Consider the following 15425-nt stretch of genomic DNA (forward strand, 5'->3'; position numbering starts at 1 on the left):
GTAGTCACACCAGTGAGGACTGTCAATGAGGCATTAGGATCTTGATGGGTCCCTTTGACTAAGACAATTGGTTGTAAATAGTTTATTTATCTGCAAGCCTTTTGTGTATGTGTGGGCTAACCCAGGAAGAATGGAGTCTTAGAATCATAGTTGGAAGGGACCTCAGGAGGTCATCTAGTCCAATCCCCTGCTCAAAGGGAAGCCAATCCCCAGACAGATTTTTGCCCCACATCCCTAAATGGCCCCCTCAAGGATTGAACTCCCAAAGCTGGGTTTAGCAGGCCAATGCTCAAGCCACTGAGCTATCCCTCTCCTCTTTGTCTTACAGTGACATATGACCATGTCACATGATACTGGAATTCAGCTTAGTCTTCGTACTTTTCCATTGATGAGGCGGTGGTGGGGACCAAGCAGGGCTGGCTTTAGGCCTATTCCACCAATTCCCCCGAATCGGGCCCCGCGCCTAAGAGGGCCCCGCGCACTTCCCTAAGAGAATCCCTTCCCTGGCTAGAGGCGCCTTTTTAATTTTTACTCACCTGGCGGCGCTCTGGGTCTTCAGCGGCACTTTGGCAGCGGGTCCTTCGCTTGCTCTGGGTCTTCGGCAGCACTTCGGCAGCAGGTCCTTCAGTGCCGCTGAAGACCTGGAGCGAGTGAAGGACCCACTGTCGAAGTCTCGGAGTACCACCTGGTGAGTACAAGCTCCACGTGTTTTGCATATGTATGTGTGTGTGTGTGTGTGTGTGTGTGTGTGTGTGTGTTTTTTAAGTCATCCCCGCTGGGGCCCCGTCTCAACTGTTCGAATTGGGCCCCGCACTTCCTAAAGCCAGCCCTGGGACCAAGCACAGACAAAAGATTCCCCACTTGTGCCAAAGTTATAAAAGAGGGTGGAACAGGAGAAAGGGGGCTGCCAGTCAATAGAAAACCCCTGCTTACCACCTGAGATGTCTGCTGGAGCTAACAAGGACTGTAGAAGGGGAAAGGATTGCACCCAGACTAGGAAGGCATCTAGTCTGTGAAAGAAGCTTATTGGAACATCTCTGAGGGTGCGATTTACCTGCAATCAGTTTCTTAATGTATTGGGCTTAGACTTGTGCATTTTTCCTTTATTTTCCTTGGTGACTCACTTTGTTCTGTTATTACTTGAAACGTAAATCCTACTTTTTATACTTAATAAAATCACTTTAGATTATTAATAAACCCAGAGTAAATGATTGATACCTGGGGGAGCAAACAGCTGTGCGTATCTCTCTATCAGTGATATAGAGGGCAAACAACTGAAGCTTTATACAGAGTAAAACGGATTTAGTTGGAGTTTGGATCCCATAGGGAACTATGTGTCTGGGTGCTGGAGAGAAGCAGCCTGCTGAGCTGTTTTCAGTTACGTTTGCAGCTTTGGGGGCATGCCCCAGACCCTGGGTCTGTGTTGCAGCAGGTCCCCCGCCTTACCTTATTGCTGGGCTATGCTCTGAATTACAGGTGTTCCCCCTGGCCCCACACCCCGGCATGTGGCTCCTCTATTTTTGTGTCTGCCAGTTTGCTACTTACCAGTAGAAAGGTCTTAACTGAAACATTCCAGAAAGGAACCATGTCTCATGACATGAGAACTGCTTTAATTAATTACTCGAATATTAAAGAGGAATGTCATAAACAGATGGTTAAGGGTTAATGCTTCTTTTACCTGTAAAGGGTTAAAACGTTCACCTAGCCTAGCTAACACCTGACCAGAGGAACCAATGGGGGAACAAGACGTTTCAAAAGGAAGGAGGGAAGTTTTTCCTTTGTTCGAGAGTTTCAGTTTCAGCCGGAGTGAAAAAGATCAAGGAACCAGTCTCTGATCAGAGTAGGAAGTTTTAGAAAGGAATAAATAGGTTTATGTTCATTTCTTTGTAGCCTGTCTTATGCAAATTGAGGTAGAATCAAACTGGGTATTTGAGTTTTTTTTTGTGTGTGTAACTAAATTTGTGCCCAGGGGAACATCCTCTGTGTTTTGAATCTGTTGTCTATGAGAGTAGCTAGTATGCTAATCTCTCCCAGAGGGTTTTCTTTTACCTTTCTTTTCTTTAATTAAAAGTCTTTTTTCTTAATACCTGATTGATTTTTCCTTGTTTTTTAGATCCAAAGGGATTGGATCTGGACTCACCAGGGACTGGTGGGGGAAAAGGAGGGGAGATGGTTAATTTATCCATATTTTAAGATCCAAGGGGTTTGGATCTGTGTTCACCAGGGAATTGGTGAAGTCCCTCAAAACTACCCAGGGAAAAAGGGGGTCCTTGGGGGTGGTGGCAGCGATACCATGATCTAAGCTAGTAATTAAGCTTAGAAGTGTCCATGCAGGTCCCCACATCTGTACCCTAAAGTTCAGAGTAGGGAAAGAACCTTGACAAGGAACAAAGATGATTTCAACTGTGATGCCTTCCACTCCATATTTCTATTGAACACATATTGCCAAATAATTGCCAAAATATTAGTGAGACAACTGAACACCATTATCCCATGAATTATAAACACAGATGAGCTTGGTTTCATTAAAGGAAGATAGGGCTGCTGATAATATGAGAAAAATCACTCACTTGATCCAACAAACTCAGATGTCAGATGTACCCTCCATAGACTTATCTCTAGATGCAGAGAAAGCATTTGATAGGGTTGAGTGGCCTTATCTAATGACAGTCCTTAAAAAATACAGACTTTCAGCATTTTCCATATTCCTGAACTGGGTCAATGTCTTACACAACTCTTCCCGCACTTCACTTCAATTAATGGGAATTATTTCTCCCACTTTTCTGCTAAAAAGAACAGCAAGACAAGGCTGTCCCCTCTCACTCTTCCTTTTTAATCTCATGCTTGAACTCACTGACAAGCTACATACATCAGCACTCAGCCACTGAAGGTGTTTGTATAAACAGGAAAGAACACAAAATCAATTTATATGCTAAATGACGTTTTTGTACTATTGAAGAATGCCTCCTTCATAAATCTGATCACTATTGAACGTAGCTGATGATCTCTTTTGGAAATATTTCTGATTTTTGCCTTAACTGGAATAAAGTAAATGTTATGAATATATCCAAAAGATCTATCCTTCTCAGTTTCAGCATTTTCCATTGCAAATATGCAAGTAAATGTTACTGAGGCCTTAAAATTTCTCCTAATCTTCCCAAAATTGTTTCTATAAGTACGGACTATATATTCAAAGAAATTTCCAAGGCTGTACAGAGGTGGCATCTCCCCCCACTATCCTTACTGGAGAGTACAGAAACAGTCATAATGAATATCTGGGCAAGAGTGTCTTATATCATCAGACCTTTCAAGGTCTCCCCATTGCTTTTGCTCAAATAAAGAGGCTTATCATCCCATTTATATAGGGTAAAAAAGAACCTTGCTTGTCACAGAAGACATTTAAAAAATCCTGGGCAACTGGAGGCATGGGGCTGTCAGAATTGTGTCTATATTATCTAGCATGCCAAATGGATTCTACTGTAAGTTCACTCTCCTCCAGTAGCTCTGTGTACACACCAACTTGGTTTGAGAGTGAAAAAAGCTTAGCTATGCCATTTGGTTCCCTCTCTTATTTCATATATCTTAAGATGCTACCCTCACCCTTAAGGAAAAAAAATCCAAACTTGCATCTACAAGGGGCATCCTGAAGTGTGTTAAGATGATTACAGCATCATATTTTACTATTTCTCTCCTTGCACCACTATGGGATAATCCATACCTTAATATCGAGGCCAACATCACAGTTAAAATAATTTGGAAAGAAAAAGAATTAACAAAAATTAAAGATATAATAAAAGATGATACATCAGTGTCCGTCATTCACCGGGGTGTCAAATATCAGCTACCTGTGTCACAGTTCCTTCTTTCGGTGGCTATGCCCCAGGTTTCCTGCTCTTACAGAGGTGATGAAGGGCCTGAGCACAGATGAGAGAGCCAAGATCTATGAGTTGCCTTTCAGGTGCCATGTGGGGACCAGAAGGTGAAGCGTGGTGGGACATTGAGCATCCTCTTCGAAGACTGGGACATAGTCTGCTGCATCATGGCTTTGAGAACAGACGAAGTCAGCTGTGACTCCCTCCTGCCCCGAATGCTGCAAGGGATTCTACTCACTCAGGATCCAGCTATTCCTAACCCCGATCGAGGTAGACGAGAGGAGGGGGTTTAATTCCACTGTAACCAGGATAAGAGATACCCCAAACTGATCTCCTTCTACTCCATCCACTGGAGGTGCTCAACTTTTTCTCTGGGGGCCTGACCTTCACCAAGGGCACCTGTCCAGAGGCTGCAAGTGTATCAAGACCCTGCACAGCAACTCTGACTCTGTTACCAGATTTGCCTGTTACTTTGGGGTATGCTCATTTATTAGGTATCAGAGGGGTAGCTGTGTTAGTCTGGATCTTTAAAAAGCAACAGAGTCCTGTGGCACCTTATAGACTAACAGATGTATTGGAGCATAAGCTTTCGTGGTTGAATACCCACTTTGTCAGACGCATAGGTGAATACAGGTCTATAAGGTGCCACAGGATTCTTTGTTTCATTTATTAGAGTTACTCTTCTGGGGGGCAGGGGAGGGTGTTCTGTAATTCTATCAATGTTCTGCTGCTGTCACTTGTGTTCTCATACGGAGCTTGACTTCTCCCTGCTGCAAGTTCCCTCCCAAAGGAGTTGTCCTGCAATACCTAGGTCCCCCAGGGCTGGGTTCTTCCAGCCCCAGAATCAGATGAACACACACACATAAACACATTAACAGCATGTCTGGGAGGACTGGCTTAATCAGTGCTCCGAAGCTGAGCCGTTATAAGTCCCTGGACTCAGTAGGTTGGGTCGAGCAGCACCTCCAAGCTGTCACCCTCATATGCCCCAGGTTCAGCACATCCCTATCCCCCCTTTCACGTTACAATCGTTCTAGTAATAGCCCAACTGATGAGCAAACCCCACAGGATTTTGGGGTGCTGCAGGGATCTTTAGCTTAGGTATGAGGAGCATTGCTGCAGAGCGAATGGGGAAGCCAAAAACACCCACGAGGGGGAAAGGAGGGGAGGGGAAAGAACCAGTTTAACCATGAATGTTATTTATTGCCAGGTAATGGGGAAGCCATACAAACAAAACAGTTATACTATTAAATCTAACTTAAATTTGATTTAAAAAGTCAGGTTTAGAAAACGATAACTGATCACACAAGTCAGGGCCAGAAGGCTTTACCGAGAGAGAAAGAGGGGTGACGTTCCCCTCTGGTGTTATCTGGACCAGTGATCTGCTAGGTCACTCCAATCCTTGACTCTGGGAACCAGTGTTACCCTGCTCTGCTGTGAGAACCCTCACTCCTGGGCTGTTCACACACAGCCTCTGGCATGTAAGCTGCTCCTTGGATTGTGTAACTGAATGACACTAGTGAATATCTCCGGTCCCAGACACAACCCTAGGAACCTCTATCTTGCAGTGTCCAGTTATGCCCACTGGATGCTGCAAGCTCATATGATTTCATCTATTTAACAAAGAAATTGATATGTACCAGGCTTGTTATCCCAAGGGGAGTCTCTGACATGCTTCAAACCAAACACACTGCTTCAGGTAGAATAAACAAACAGATTTATTAACTATAAAGGTAGATTTTAAGTGATTATAAGTCAAAGCATAACAAGTCAGATTTGGTCAAATGAAATAAAAGCAAAAAGCATTCTAAGCTGATCTTAACACTTCCAGTGTCCTTACAAACTTAGATGCTCCTCACCACAGGCTGACTGCTCTTCATACAGGCACTCTCCTTTGATCAGCATTTCAGCCGCTTGGTGGTGGTGGTGTCTGTAAATGTAAGTGGAAGAGAGAGAGCCTGGCAAATGTCTCTCCCTTTTATCATGTCCTTTCTTCCTTCTTGGCTTTGCCCCCCACTTCAGAGTCAGGCGAGCATTACTACGTCTCCCAGTCTGGGCTATGTATAATGACATCATCGAGATAGGCAGCTGCGTACTTGCCTTGTGGTTGCAACAGTTTGTCCATGAGCCATTGGAATGTAGCGGGGGCCCCATGCAACCCAAAGGGGAGGACGGTGTACTGATACAGACCTTCTGGAGTTGCAAAAGCCGTCCTCTCTTTGTCGGTCTTGGCCAGAGGGATCTCCCAATAGCCCTTGGTCAGGTGAAGGGCAGACATAAACCGTGCTTTTCCCAGTCTGTCAATTAGCTCATCTATCCGGGGTATAGGGTAAGCGTCAAACTGGGACACCTCATTCTGTTTGCGGAAGTCATTGCACAGTCATACTGCTGTCTGGCTTAGGCACTAAAACCATGGGACTTGACCATTGGCTATGAGATTCTTTGATGACTCCTAAGGTTAGCATTTTCCTGATCTCTGTCCTGATCTCTTCTCTTTTGGCCTCCGGGATCCGGTATGACTTGACATTCACCTTCACTCCAGGCTCTGTGAGGATGTGATGGTGAACCTCAGTAGTCCTGCCTGGCTTTTCTGAGAACACATCCTGGTTACATTTGATCAGTCTGATCACTTCCAATCATTGTTCCAGAGTTAACTCCAGGGATATTCCCACCTGGTCGGGCTGGTTGCTTATAGGGGATGGTGCCCCTAGTGTTACCACAGGAGCTTCTCTATCCTGCCATGGTTTCAGCAGATTTATATGATAGCTCTGCTCCAGTTTCCGGCAACACGGCTGTTGTACCTTATAGTCGACTTCTCCTGTAGCTTCCATTATCTCGTGTGGCCTCTGCCACCTGGCCAGGAGCTTGCTCTCCTCTATGGGTATGAGCACCATTACCCGGTCTCCCACCTGGAACTTCCGGGTCATTGCTTGGTGATTGTAGTATGTCTGTTGCACCCTCTTTGCCTTCTCCATGTGTTTGCGCACAAGAGGGGTGACTCAGGCTATCCTGTCTTTCATCTGCAACTCATGTTCAACGACGTTTCTCCCTGTGTTCGCCTGTTCTTCCCAGCCTTCTTTGGCCAGGTCCAGTATGCCCTGGGGCGGCGACCAAACAGCAGCTCAAAGAGGGAGAATGCAGTGGAAGCCTGAGGAACCTCCCATATGGCAAACAGCATGTAAGGCAGCAGGGCGTCCCAGTCTTTCCCGTCGCAACTAACCACTTTCCGTAACATGTTCTTCAATGTCCTATTAAAGCGTTCGACAAAGCCATAAGTCCACGGATGGTAGACTGATGTCCTGAGGGTCCCTATGTGGAGCATTGTATATAGGTTCTTCATCAGCTTAGACACAAAGAGGGTCCCTTCATCTGTCAGGATCTCTTTAGGTATCCCTACTCTGGAAAAAATCTGGACTAATTCTTTGGCTGTGGTCTTGGACATGGTGTTCCATAGGGATATGGCCTCGGGGTATCGGGTGGCATAATCTAGTACTACCAGAATGTACTGATGGCCCTGGGCTGATTTCTCCAATGGCCCTACTAGGTCCATAGCTATTCACTCAAATGGGATCCCAATTATTGGCACAGGTACCAAAGGGGCCCTTAAGTGTGGTCAGGGCCCATGTATCTGGCATTCTGAACAGGGTGTACAATAGCCCCAGACCACCGCATAAATGCCAGGCCAAAAAAACCTCTATAGAATCTGATCAAGGGTCTTCTCTACCCCTAGATGGCCCCGGGCCAGATCCATCACGCCCCTCTGATGCTTCTGTGGGACCAAGAATTGTTCTATAATCTGCTCTTGAACCCGGACTACTCTGTATAGCAGATCTTTCTTAATCACATAATATGGCCCTGGGCCTTAACTCTCCCCTCCATGGGGACCCCATTGCCTTGATTACTTCTTTACGAATGTTGTTGTATATTGGATCATTGGCCTGATCCTGACCAAAATTCCCAAGTGCGGTCCCCATTTGTCCAAACTCAGGGGTGTCTATCTCTGTCTCCCCCTCGGGGAAAGTCCCCAGGGAACCAGGTCCAACAATAGGGTTGTTGTTCGCTGGCCCAGTCCCGCTGTCCGTTGAGCCACCTCGTTCCCCTACAAGCGTAGACTTCTGGTACTGGATCAGGATCCTCGTCCTCCTCCTTTTATCCTCCCTCCATTCTCTATGAGTCTTCTTAAGCTTCCCCAGCAGGGAGAACAAATCCTGACCAAATTTACAGAAGGCCGGGGGGGGGGGGAATAGGAGGGCGTTAACTATGTGGGCCATTCCTTGGGTCCCAGGGTCTTTATTTTCTTCTACCTCATCCCCGAGGAGTAGGCTATCAAATCCCGGGAAGTCTCATCCAACAAGGACTGGGTAGGGGAGATTCGGAACTACTCCCACAGTCACCTTAGTGAGGTTTCCGAGAACGTCTGTTTTTACAGGGATGGTTGGATAATAGTTGACATCCCCATGCACGCAGGATATTCCTGAGTGCTTGGCCCAGGATAGTTAGTCCAGCCTGACCAGCTTCCCCGAGACCAACGCGATCGCAGTTCCCAAGTCTACTAACGCTGTGGTCTCTTTACCATTCATCTTAACAGGCCTAGTGTATCTATGAGGGAACATCGCAACCCCGACTAGACTTATTAGATGACATGGTCCCCCTATATCTCCCAGTTCACATTGCAGGGGCTCTTCTAGATTCGGAATTGGGCAGCGATATGCCCCAACTCACCAGAGGCATAACACTGGTACTCCACTCAGGGCAGCCCCCTATTTTTCAGGCTGCTGGGCTTTCTCCCCCGAGTCTTTCTCCCCCAGTCCTCAAGTCTCTCCAGGACCACCAGCTGCTCTTCCACCTCTTTCCTCCCCTCCATAGTCCGGTCTGGGGCTAGAGCAAACTGGGACCTCAGCGCAGAGACTTGTCTCTGATTCTGGTGCCTTCCTTCCCCGGTGGTCCAAGAAAGTTCTTGGGCTGCTAAGTGTCCCTCTACGAGGGCAACTAGTTCATCATAGGAGGAGGGATCATTTTGGCAGACCCACCCTTGTATGTCCAGCGGCAATTCCCTCATGTACTTGTCCAGCTCTAGGATTTCCACTACCTTCTCTGGCCCATGGGTCTCGGGGTGGAGCCACTTCTGGGCGAGCTGGATTAAGTCAAATAGCTGGGACCTCAGTGCTTTGTTCTTGTCCTGGTATTTCCACTCGTGGAAGTGCTGGGCCCTTATGGCAGGTGTCATGCCTGACCTTGCCAGTATTTCTGCCTTCATCTGGGGGTAAACCATAGCTGTTTCTGTGGTCCTGTCAAAATAGGTCTTCTGGGCCTCCCCACACAGAAATGGAGCCAGGTGTCCCGCAGTGCCGTCCTCTCGAACGTGAGGAGATATGCCACTATATTGTTGTCTGTTGTCATTTTCTGTAAATAGTTGCTTGCCTGCAGTGGCCAGGTTCCCTGGGGCCAGTGCGTCAGGGCTTTCAACTGGTTCATTACTTCATTCAGGGTGGCTTGATCTTGGGCTGCCTGGTTCATCAGTAATTGGTTTGTCTCCTGTTGGACGCATACTGAGTGTTGCTTGGCAGTCTCTGTACCCTGGTAGCCTCTTGCTGGGCCTCAGTGTTTGCTACAACCTCCATTTGTGTGTGTGTGTGTGTGATTTACCCTGCCCTGAGATGGCTTGCCACAGAGCTTCACTCACTCACCTCATCACATCCCACCCCTGACACCATGTCTGGCAAAGTACCTTCTTCTCCTCAGCAGGCTCAGTCCTTTTTAGCCTTGGAGACACAGGCTTGGGCATGGCAAATCCTTCCAGGTAGCACCGGGTTCAGCTATTCCTTTCCTCAGTCAGTCCCTTGTGTTAGATTTCCTTCCCTTCTGGGGAAGGAGTGTTGCCTCCCTTCCTGGGAGGTTTTGGTGTCTTGCTGCACCCAACCTACTGGCAGCTTCCTGCTTCTTTCACTCTCTCACTCTCCCTTGTTCCACGCAGAGGAGGGTTAAAAAAGATCTCAAGCAGTTGAAGCCAGCTGAACCTAATTAGTTCTCTAGTAACCTCTTACATAAGAACATAAGAATGGCCGTACTGGGTCAGACCAAAGGTCCATCTAGACCAGTATCTGTCTACCGACAGTGGCCAATGCCAGGTGCCCCAGAGGGAGTGAACCTAACAGGCAATGATCGAGTGATCTCTCTCCTACCATCCATCTCCACCCTCTGACAAACAGAGGCTAGGGACACCATTCCTTACCCATCCTGGCTAATAGCCATTAATGGACTTAACCACCATGAATTTATCCAGTTCTCTTTTAAATGCTGTTATAGCCCAGCCTTCACAACCTCCTCAGGCAAGGAGTTCCACAAGATGACTGTGCACTGTGTGAAGAAGAACTTCCGTTTATTTGTTTTAAACCTGCTGCCCATTAATTTTGTTTGGTGACTCCTAGTTCTTGTATTATGGGAATAAGTAAATAACTTTTCCTTATCCACTTTCTCCACATCACTCATGATTTTATATACCTCTGTCATATTCCCCCTTAGTCTCCTCTTTTCCAAGATGAAAAGTCCTAGCCTCTTTAATCTCTCCTCACACGGGATTTGTTCTAAACCTCTAATCATTTTAGTTGCCCTTCTCTGAACCTTTTCTATTGCCAATATATCTTTTTTGAGATGAGGAGACCACGTCTGTATGCAGTATTCAAGATATGGGCGTCCCATTGATTTATATAAGAGCAATAATATATTCTCCTTCTTATTCTCTGTCCCCTTTTTAATGATTCCTAACATCCTGTTTGCTTTTTTGACTGCCACTGCACATTGTGTGGACATCTTCAGGAACTATCGATGATGATTCCAAGATACTTTTCCTGATTTGTTGTAGCTAAATTAGCCTCCATCATATTGTATATATAGTTGGGGTTATTTTTTCCAATTTGCATTTCTTTACATTTATCCACATTAAATTTCATTTGCCATTTTGTTGCCCAATCACTTAGTTTTGTGAGATCTTTTTGAAGTTCTTCACAGTCTGCTTTGGTCTTAACTATCTTTAGCAGTTTAGTGTCATCTGCACACTTTGCCACCTCACTGTTTACCCTTTTCTGCAGATCATTTATGAATAAGTTGAATAGGATTGGTCCTAGGATTGACCCTTGGGGAACACCACTAGTTGCCCCTCTCCATTCTGAGAATTTGCCATTAATCCCTACCCTTTGTTCCTTGTCTTTTAACCAGTTCTCAGTCCATGAAAGGACTTTCCCTTTTATCCCATGACAACTTAATTTACATAAGAGCCTTTGGCGAGGGACCTTGTCAAAGGCTTTCTGGAAATCTAAGTACACTATGTCCACCGGATCGCCCTTGTCCACGTTTGTTGACTCCTTCAAAGAACTCTAAGAGATTAGTAAGACACGACTTCCCTTTACAGAAACCATGTTGACTTTTGCCCAACAATTTATGTTCTTCTATGTGTCTGACAATTTTATTCTCTACTATTGTTTCAACTTATTTGCCCGGCACTGACGTTAGACTTACCGGTCTGTAATTGCCAGGATCACCTCTAGAGTCCTTTCTAAATATTGGTGTTACATTAGCTATCTTCCAGGCATTTGGTACAGAGGCTGATTTAAAGGACAGGTTACGAACCCTAGTTAATAGTTCCGCAACTTCACATTTGAGTTCTGTCAGAACTCTTGGGTGAATGCCATCTGGTCCTGGTGACTTATTAATGTTAAGTTTATTAATTAATTTCAAAACCTCCTCTAGTGACACTTCAATCTGTGACAGTTCCTCAGATTTGTCACCTACAAAAGCCAGCTCAGGTTTGGGAATCTCCCTAACATCCTCAGCCATGAAGACTGAAGTAAAAAATCCATTTAGTTTCTCCGCAATGACTTTATCGTCTTTAAGCGCTCCTTTTGTATCTCGATCATCGAGGGGCCTCGCTGGTTGTTTAGCAGGCTTCCTGCTTCTGATGTACTTAAAAAACGTTTTGTTATTTACCTTTGGAGTTATTGGCTAGCCATTCTTCAAACTCCTCTTTGGCTTTTCTTATTACATTTTTACACTTAATTTGGCAGTGTTTATGCTCCTTTCTATTTACCTCACTAGGATTTGACTTCCACTTTTTATAGGAAGTCTTTTTATCTCTCACTGCTTCTTTTACATGGTTGTTAAGCCACAGTGGCTCTTCTTTAGATTTTTTTACTGTGTTTCTTAATTTGGGGTATACATTGAAGTTGGGCCTCTATTATGGTGTCTTTAAAAAGCACCCATGCAACTTACAGGGATTTCACTTTAGTCACTGTACCTTTTAATTTCTGTTTAACTAACCCCCTCATTTTTGCGTAGTTCCCCTTTTTGAAATTAAATGCCACAGTGTTGGGCCATTGGGATGTTCTTCCCACCACAGGGATGTTAAAAATTATTATACTTTGTTCACTATTTCCAAGTGGCCCTGTTATTATTACCTCTTGGACCAGCTCCTGCGCTCCACTCAGGACTAAATCTAGAGTTTCCTCCCACCTTGTGGATTCCTGTATCAGCTGCTCCAAGAAGCAGTTATTTAAAGTATCGAGAAATTTTGTCTCTGCATTTCATCCTGAGGTGACATGTTTCCAGTCAATATGGGGATAATTGAAATCCCTCACTATTATTGGGTTCTTAATTTTGATAGCCTCTCTAATTTCCCTTAGCATTTCATCATCACTATCACTGTCCTGGTCAGGTGGTCAATAATAGATCCCTAATGTTATATTCTTATTAGAGCACGAAATTACTATCCATAGAGATTCTATGGAACATGTGGATTCACTTAAGATTTTTACTTCATTTGATGCTACATTTTCTTTCAAATCTAGTGCCACTCCCCTCACCCCTCCTGCATGACCTGTTCTGTCCTTCTGATATATTTTGTACTCTGGAATGATTGTGTCCCATTGATTGCTCTCAGTCCACCAGGTTTCTGTGATGCCTATAATATCAATATCCTCCTTTATCACGAAGCACTCTAGTTCACCCATCTTTAGACTTCTAGCATTTGTGTATAAGCACTTTAAAAATTTGTCACTGTTTATTTGTCTGCCCTTTTCTGATGTGTCCGGTTCTTTATGTGAATGTTTCTCATCTGATCTGGCCCTTACATTATCCTCTTCCATCCTCTGCTGCTGACTATAACTCAGAGAGTCTCTATCAATAGACTCTCCTCTTACAGAAGTCTCTGTCCGATCCATGTGCTCCTTTGCAGCCATTGGCTTCCCCCATCGTCTAGTTTAAAAACTGTTCTGCAACCTTTTTAATGTTAAGAGCCAGCAGTCTGGTTCCACTTTGGTTTAGGTGGAGCCCATCCTTCCTGCATAGGCTCTCCCTATCCCAAAAGTTTCCCCAATTCCTAATGAATCTAAACCCCTCCTCTCTAGACCGTCGTCTCATCCACGCATTGAGACTCTGAAGCTCTGCCTGCCTACCTGGTCCTGCGCATGGAACTGGGAACATTTCTGAGAATGCCATCATAGAGGTCCTGGATTTCAGTCTCTTTCCTAGCAGCCTAAATTTGGCCTCCAGGACATCTCTCCTACCCTTCCCTATGTCATTGGTACCTATATGTACCACGACCACCGGTTCCTCTCCAGCACTACACATAAGTCTATCCAGATGCCTCGAGATCCGCAACCTTTGCACCAGGCAGGCAAGTCACCATACAGTTCTCCAGGTCATCAAAAACCCAGCTATCTATGTTTCTAATGATCGAATCTCTCATTACTAACACCTGCCTTTTCCTAGTGACTGGAGTTCCCTCCCCCGGAGAGGTAACCTCAGTGCGAGAGGCAACCTCAACACCATCTGGAAGGAGGGTTCCAACTATGGGAAAGTTTCCCTCTGCTCCCGTTGTCTGCTCTGCTTCCCTGGGCCTTTCATTCTCCTCAACAGCACAGGGACTGTCTGACCAGAGGTGGGACAATTCTACAGTGTCCCGGAAAGCCTCATCAACATACCTCTCTGCCTCCCTTAGCTCCTCCAGTTCTGCCACCCTGGCCTCCAAAGTCTGTACATGGTCTCCGAGGACCAGGAGCTCCTTGCACCGACTGTACACATACGCCACCCGCCCACTGGCCAGGTAATCATACATGCTGCACTCAGCGCAATAAACTGGATAGCTCCCACTCTGCTGCTGGGCTTCTGCCTGCATGGTCTCCTACTTAATGAAAGGGATCAGTTTAACTATCAAAAGCAGTTGCTTAAAGTTCTTGTAAGAGGTTCTCTTAGGCCATTGACTTGGATGGATGAAGCAGAAACATGCAAATGGCATTGCTTGGTTAAAATCCAAGATGTGGTTTCTTGCGGTCATGTTAGAAAGTGCAGATGCAACAGGGAAACTTTCAGACCCTGTGATTAAAGAAACACCTAGAGATGCAATCTCTGAAAGGAGGTTTCACCACTTCTTCTCAGCCTGGTAAGATTCAGACAGGAGAGAGCAGGACATGTGGCATGTCCACATGTCTGGTAGAACTTCTCAGTTTTCTAGCTTCACTGGTGGCTTCAGCAAAACTCTGGAGTTCACCATTCTGATGCTGTTTTTGAGTTCATTGGAGGATGACAATCCTCTTATTTTCTGTTGGATGCTTACCAAGACTCAAAGATTTCTCGTTTTACTCTCTCTGCTGCTTCCGTCACTAGCCAGTAGATGGCAATGATGCATCAACATTCTCTGTCATTCCTCAGCTTATCTGAGGCTCTTTATGGTTAGAGCAATGGGGATCACTGCCAGGGGTTCGATGGATGGATGGGGAGGGAAGCAGGGATGGAGACTTGCAAATGCACAGGGAGAGAGTGAGGAACAGATGGCAGGATGGATTGATAGAAGAGTGTGGATGCAGAGGGAGGGAGGGACGGGTAGAAGGGGTGTATGGACATAAACACATTTCAGAAGGAAAGTGCCAGAACATCCTAATACAAGGTAAACACCCCCAATATAAGTTAAACACACTCCCTGAAGATGACACTGGGACACACCGACCCCTCCTAAAAATGAGATCAAGATGACAGGGTGATGAAATGAAATGTTTTGAGCAAACCAGCAAGTACAAGGTAAAGGGGGGTAACTAACCACATCACAGGGGCAATACATAGCTTGTTTGAATCAGTGTATAAAAGAGGGGTCACAGAAGGCGTGTCCTTGTTCGGCTGAGTGGGGAGCAGGAAGTCCCTCACGGAGTCGAGTCCATAGTCTCAGGCACACATGTATTGCGTGTACCTGTAGCATATATACGGCACTAATACCGTGCTTTGTCGGCAATAAATCTGTCTGAGCGTCTTTGCCACTGAACCCAGTCTGTGGTCTTCTGGGACAGTTCGATAGAAATCTGCTGTACTGGCTACCTGGCCAGAGCTGGTGCAGCACACACTGTGAACACACATGCAGCCAACAGCTGACAACACTGGTGACCCCAACCGGTGATCTGGTAAGTCGGTGAGCTGCCCTCCGTAGGAATCGCGATCTAACATGGCAGAAAGCTACGAGCAAGGGAATCCCCATATCTGCTGCATGCAAATCCTTACAGAGTTTGATGGGAT

Source organism: Gopherus flavomarginatus, chromosome 11, assembly GCF_025201925.1.
Source record: "Gopherus flavomarginatus isolate rGopFla2 chromosome 11, rGopFla2.mat.asm, whole genome shotgun sequence".
Lineage (NCBI taxonomy): Eukaryota > Metazoa > Chordata > Testudines > Testudinidae > Gopherus > Gopherus flavomarginatus.